The sequence below is a fragment of the Micropterus dolomieu genome, linkage group LG03 (genome assembly GCF_021292245.1).
Source record: "Micropterus dolomieu isolate WLL.071019.BEF.003 ecotype Adirondacks linkage group LG03, ASM2129224v1, whole genome shotgun sequence".
In the NCBI taxonomy this organism is placed as follows: domain Eukaryota; kingdom Metazoa; phylum Chordata; class Actinopteri; order Centrarchiformes; family Centrarchidae; genus Micropterus; species Micropterus dolomieu.
In genome coordinates this window covers 1,179,151-1,185,204 of record NC_060152.1, presented here as the reverse complement: position 1 = coordinate 1,185,204, position 6,054 = coordinate 1,179,151, and the positions used below count along the sequence as shown (strand labels likewise).

Genomic DNA, 6,054 nt, shown 5'->3' with positions numbered 1-6,054 from the left:
CTGGTGTGAGTCCAGAGAGGGAGCAACCAGTAACACCATCAACATCACTGTCACTGGTAAGATCAGACTGTGGAGTTAGTGTTGATGAAGCTGTGTGTAAATGATGAAATGCTGTAGTTTGTCTCTGTGTTGAGGTGGACCAGTGATCCTGCAGAGTCCTGTCCTCCCTGTGATGGAGGGACATGATGTCACTCTGCACTGTAAAACAGAGACCCCTCCCTCCAACCTCCCAGCTGGTTTCTATAAAGATGGCTCCCTCATCAGGACTGAGCCTACAGGTCACATGACCATCCACCATGTTAACAAGTCTGATGAAGGCCTCTACAAGTGTAACATCAGAGGTCGTGGAGAGTCTCCATCCAGCTGGATCTCTGTCACAGGTGAGGAGCTCAATGATAATTCTCAAAATGACCTGGTTTTGTTTTCTACATTGAGTTCAGCAGATTTCAGGACAGCAGAGATGATTCATGATGCGACAACATTTCTAACTTTGCAGTCTGCTCAGTAAATGTACAGGTAGCTAAAGCGTAACTGCATGTCGCACCTCCTCCGGTGCCCATTGGTCAGCTGCAGGGTTGTCAGCCAGGAACCACCAATCTTCTGTGTTTTTGTTGCCTAAAAGGCATACTTGTCCCCATTGTGGTGTCCGAACAATAATGCTGCGATGATGTGTTGAGAAGAAATCCACTTGACACTGTTCTTGATCATAAAAGTTTATGTTATACACCACGCCATCACTTGTCCACTTTTAGCATGTTAATTATTATTTCTTGTTCATTTAGGGAAATCTACCACCCCCTCTCCTCCTGATTCCTTCTCTTCCTCACCCACCTCTCTTCCTGGTTCTGCCTCTCCTCTCTCTGTGTTGTGGTCTGCTTTTCTATCTTTCTATCTTCTGGTTGTTGTGGTTGTTCTGGTTCTACTGGTTCTACTGGTGAGACGATGCCTCCACAGGAAACCTAAAGGTTAGACACAGACTCCATGTGCTACTGTTAACATTTCAAGTCACATTTCACTGTTGACACATTTCTCTTAACACTTTTCTTTAAGTCAGACGTCCATCAGGATTCTCATAAATTACATTGATGTTGTTAATAAAACAATCTCACCACAGGGTCCATTTAGTGAACTGTGGAGCTTAAGATAGAATCACATGATCTTCCTTGATTTGAATTTCTGATCCTTTTGGTTCATTCAGCTGCTGAAGTAGAAGTTGAAGATGATGACATCACAGATGGCATCGCATACTGTGATGTCAAAATATCAAGTCACCTACAGCAGCCAATCAGAGGCAGCAGAGGTAACAATGTTTTATTCACTCTGTTTTTCAGGGACAGTGACTGTGTTCTTGTTCTTATGACTTTGTGAGGACCAAGTTGAGTTTTAGAACCTCAGAGGACATTTTGTAAATTTACAGTTTTATAAATAAGATTTATTTATACGTCTATTATTTTATAAATACGATACAAAGCAGTTTTAATCAAAATAAGTCAATGATAAATCAACGTTTTTTATTCCATAATGTCTGGTCTGTTGTGGCTGATGTGTTGCATGTGAGTCTATTTTGTACCCTGTGATGAATCTGTTAACAGATGCTAACATCTCTGTGGTCGTCCAGTTTCCTGTTTATGATAATGTTACTCTGCATATCACATCACTGCAGGATTGTTAATGAAAATAAAGAAATATACATGAATTATAAATGTTCAGGTATAAATATCTCATTCTGTTAAGTGTTACATTGAAACACTGTTATTGATCAGTTTATTTAATGTAAAAATGTAAAATTACCTTTTCCATAGAAAACTGAATTTACAGGCGCAGATAATGGGGGGGAGGTTTCAGTAGTCTAAATGTTGAGATTCAGTCTTTCAAACACTATTTGAGCCCCTTTTTAGACAAGAATGGATTTTTCATTTTGTAGCTGTAACACTTCTGAGTGCTTTAAATTAATAAATCTCATTTATGAAGTGACGAGAATTTATTAGTACGTTGAATTTAACAATTATTCAGTGCCCAAGGCTTTTAATGTGGAAATGCTGACACACAGCCGAGCTGAAGGAATAAGGCAAAAATTGCCACATGCCATAAGAACACATCAAATCAAAAACTGATTATAGGCTGTTAACCTGACACTGTCTTCCTGCATGTGTCAGCTGCAGCTGTGTTACTTAGACTATGTCACATTTGTCTAATGTTGCAGTTCTCTCTTCGTTTATAAAATATGCCACTCTGCCGGCAGTGACTTGTTCATGTGTGTGATTGGTCATCTGCTGCTAACACCGCCTCTTTTATGTAAATGCACTCATGGGTTGACTTACTGAGTTGACCATTTAGCCTGATCGTAGTTGTTAGGTTTAGAGAAGCCAGATAACAAAATGATATCCTGGGTGGGTATTTTCAACTTGCTTCGTAGTTCAGGTCTGAGAAGTACAAATATGTCTGTTGTTTACCACCAAAGAGGGCATTTTGGTCATTTAATACTATTGAGTATTATTCTAAAATCTATTTTTAGATCTAACATTATACATTACACATTGGACACTAACATGCACCTTTAGCAATGGTCACATCCCTTTATTTTCGGTCACAGGTGAGGAGCTCAAAGAATTCTCAAACTGACCTTGTTTTGTTTTCTACATTGAGTTCAGCAGGTTTCAGGACAGCAGAGATGATTCATGTGACAACATTTCTTACTTTGCAATCTGCTAAGATTGAATTGAATAGAAAATAATTATTAAATTAAGTGTTTAAGTGATTTCCAATAAAAGAGAAAATTGACTTAACAGACCAAATATACTTGGTTGTGCACTGCATTTCTTTTTCCACTCTGAATATCAAACCACAGCAGCAACTTCCTCCTGTTGTTTGCAGTAAATTGGGGTCGGACGCTGGTGGTTTCTCACTATAGTGCGCTCTGTGTCAACTAATGATGTGTCCGTCTATTTTTTGCATTGTGCTTAAATGCATGAGCTGGTTTCACAGATGTGAGCAGCTTTGTAGTTGTCTCGTTTTTATCATTTTAGATAAATACTTTCCAGTTATATTTTGTCGTTCACCTTTCACAGAAGTGATGTTAATAAGAATAAAACTGTCAAACCTGCTGCCGTTTTTAAAGTCTATAATACAACTTATAATTCTACATGAAAAATAATGATATTTGTATCTCCAGTATTATTACATGTGTTGCACTACTAGTAGTAGTGCAAATATACTAACAGTACTGGTATCAGCTGTAACAGTAGCAGTAACATATTCTGAGCCTGTCCTCGTGATTTCCAAAATGTAGGTCAGGTCAGGAAAAGGAGTTTGAAAATGCTGTTTTGGGAGGCATGGACAAACATGACCGGTAGGGACCAGTAGGGGAGGGGTACACTCATATGTGTCGTATTTGGAAGGTGGTTAAAACGACTTATGTTGTCGTTTAGGTTGGAGGACTATGTTGAACACACAGACCTGACAATGTTATTTTTCAGCTTGTGATGCTACAGTGACTTCCTGTTTACATATCTTATTGCTCCTGATTGGATGGTGCTACAGACATTTCCAAGCTTTACTTGAGACATTTCTTAAGTTTTACTGGTGCAACCTCATTTAATGAATCACAAGTTTGAAACTCTTGTTAGTTCCTGAGAACTCAGTGAAGCAGAGTTGTTGTCTGGACACGGAGTTTCTTTGTCTCCAACAGTTTCTCATGTTGTTTGAACTGTTTGTGTTTGTGTGTTCAGAGTTTCCAGCAGAGCCAGAGGTCGTCTACTCTTCACTGAGGTAGACCTTCACACCTTCACACCAGTCCAACCGCTGATGTCCAGCTGGCCTGGAACTGGTCCCCAGAGCCCCTCACACCTCAGCACATCCATGTATTAGATTTCACTGTTAAAACTAAATTAGACTCAGACAGCTACAAAGAGACAAACAGCTCAGGTTTACTGAATGTTCTTAACATTTTAAGATGTGTTTTTGGTATAAAAGCAGTGACATAAAATGTAAGGATTAAATAAATAGTTTTCCCTGTGTAAAAGAAGGTTTTTCAGTGAGTTGCACAGCACTGACATGATACTTGTTTCCTATATTTCTCCTGAACAAGATCTAATGGTAACTTCCAGTTTAATGTAATATCTAACTTGACTGTTTTTTATAATTTATTATTGTTTTTTTCTTCTTATTGCAACTTGTCTCTCTACAGGATCGATAAACTTTGGTCTAATTCTTGTTTTTCTCCTGTGGTTTTCTTGGTTTCACAATGCTGTCGTAGGGGAAAACCTGACCTTCTGGTTTGGATGTGGCGACACACACCTCTCATCAGATAATAGATAACTAAGAAGAAACAAAACCACACACACATCTGAACAGCATCATGCAGCTTCAGTACTATACGAGGTGCGAGTTTTTGATTCTTTAGTCGGTGATCTATCAAGATTTAGTCTGTAAAGTTTCTTCTCTCTGAGTTGAGAAGCTGTTTAAACATCACACATCATATAAATCAGCAGGTCCTAGTTTTCATGAGACTCAGAAACAGAGAAATTATATGTCAGTCAGGTTCCCATTTAAACACTGACACAGGCTTTCCTGCTTCTGCAACAACAACAATGTTGTAATCGTCCTGTTTATACCGGACATTAAGAGATCTCTTCCCAATGTGCTGAAATCTATATTAAACTTGATGTGAAGTTAACATGAGACTTCAGCGCTGTGATTTATTTTATTTTATTTTAGTTTAATCTTACACCTCTCAGACTGTGAGGACTGTTATTATTTCACTTTCACAGCCCCTGTCTAGCTTGTGTTCAGACTGGTCTGCCACCTAGTGGTGTTCTGTCTAAATTGCATCTCTACTGTCCTCATGGTGTCTTTATATCGACACAGACCCACAGGTAACAATCATTCTCTGACCTCACAATCAATAAATCAACCAATCACCAACTACTTGCATACTGATAAGAAATGTATAACTATAATAGTTTGATGATTTTACATTTTATTTCTTAAAATGATTTTTCTTTATTCCAATCAATCAGATTTCTGTGATGAACTAATGACAGCTTGATAAATCAACTCTATGATATATATAGAATAATGTCTCTTATCGTATCGGGTCAAAAGAAACCAGCAGACTTTACGTCCTAAAACTTCCAGAGATGCAGAAGTGAAGGTGGATGTTCAGAAGGTTTTGTTACAGAGTCGGACTCTGAGCGCCACCTGGTGCTCATGGAGCTGACAGACCAATAAAGATACAGAACAGAGAGCTGCTGTTCCTCCATCTTCTGCTCTTTCCTTCATTGTTTTACTCTCTGGGTGCTGCTGGCCTCAGGTTTCGCTGCTGCAATTCATAATTATTGAACTTGTTTTAGCTTTGTTATTATTGAGTTAATTAATCAACAGAAAAAAGACAAAAGATCAAGTTAGCAATTGACCCTTCGCTAAGCCACGCCACGAATACACAGCTGGCCAATCACAGCGCAGTACAGGACTGGGCACTCATGAGATCCGTTTTTGACTATGGATGTGTAGCGTACATGTCAGCAGCAGAATCAAACCTTAAGAAGTTGGATGTATTACAAGCTCAGGCCTTGAGAATTTGCAGTGGATCAGTCAGAACATCTCCGGTGTCAGCAATGCAGGTGGAAATGGGAGAAATGCCGTTAAGAATCAGGCGAGTAAAGCTAATGTTGGCATACTGGGTTAATCTCCAGGGGCAATGTGATTCTCATCCTGCCAAGAGTCTCTTAATAGATTGCTGGGAACACAATGAGACAAATTTCACAAGTTTTGGGTGGATTGGTGATGCAAAGGCAGAAGTCATAGGATTACGACAATTAGACTACAGCCCTACAGTGTCACAGTCTTCCATTCCTCCCTGGTTATTCCCAACACCAATTGTAGATCTAAACATACAGCAGGAATTGAAGGATATGTCAAAGAAACTTCCAGCATGCAGTATAGTACAGAATTACTTTGATTTACATTTTTCAGACTCCATGTTTATATTCACAGATGGCTCCAAAGATCCTGATACAGGGCGTGCAGGTGCAGCAGTCTTTTTCCCAGCAAGTG

General features: G+C 39.1%; 1 long non-coding RNA gene across 1 annotated transcript; it reads left to right on the top strand.

The window, feature by feature from the left end:
- The first annotated feature begins 330 nt into the window (after window positions 1-330).
- LOC123967563 lies at window positions 331-4,682 on the top strand. Its single transcript, XR_006824271.1, has 4 exons — window positions 331-380; window positions 783-965; window positions 1,199-1,300; window positions 3,729-4,682. It is a non-coding gene; the product is annotated as an uncharacterized LOC123967563 (long non-coding RNA).
- The last annotated feature ends 1,372 nt before the right edge of the window (window positions 4,683-6,054 follow it).